This window comes from Nannospalax galili, unplaced genomic scaffold (genome assembly GCF_000622305.1).
Source record: "Nannospalax galili isolate Female #2095 unplaced genomic scaffold, S.galili_v1.0 scaffold2269, whole genome shotgun sequence".
Taxonomy (NCBI): Eukaryota; Metazoa; Chordata; class Mammalia; order Rodentia; family Spalacidae; genus Nannospalax; species Nannospalax galili.
Genome location: NW_008359078.1, coordinates 32644 through 33432, shown reverse-complemented (window position 1 = coordinate 33432; position 789 = coordinate 32644).

The window sequence follows — 789 nt, the reverse complement described above, 5'->3', positions numbered from 1 at the left end:
TCGGGCCTTCAAGTTTAGTTCTGCTTCTTTTTTTGAACTTTATGTGTCTTTGTGGTTTACTTTTTGGGTATGAAGAGCTGGTTGGTCTAAGCTTCTCTTTTGATTTTATATTGTCGTGACCTGATTGATTTTGTCTTCAGGAGTTCCGTGGTGGCCCAATTCCATTGTGGGTCAGAAGTTTTCAGACTTTCTCTTTAGGTCTGGAATCTACTAAGAACGATTTTGGCCTCAGGAACTTGGGAGTTGGACTGACCTGAGATCCTGGCCGAGGCCATGCCACGCAGGGATGAAAAGGCAGATGGGGTGGGAAGAAGCCCCAAGATTTACCAGGGAGTGGATTGAGTAGCTGGGTTGTACTGGATGCAAAGGATCAGGGAGAGGAAAGGTAAGCCTCGGAGCTCCAGAAAGAGGCTGTCAGCTCCAGAAAGAGGCTGGAGGGTGTTGCAGGACCAGGTAAGTAGAGGGAGGTGAGGGCGGGGCCAGATCCAGAAGCAGTGCTCCTGGGGCCCAAGGAAGGCACTACGTTGGTCTGGGTGAAAAAGATCAGGAAGCACTATTGGTTCCCCAGGTGTCTGGGGACCCAAGACTAGGAATGGCGCAGGGCCCAAACTAGGAGTATAGAACGGTGGGGGAGGGGGGGATGGAAGGGTGAATGTGGCTTAGGGAGTCCCAGAGCAGAGAGCTGCGCTATAGACTTACCCCAAGAGGCCTGAGGATAGTAGTCAGGAGCAAATTTTTATGCTTTGAAGAATTATTACTTTTTAATTTTTTTGAATTTAATAACCACAG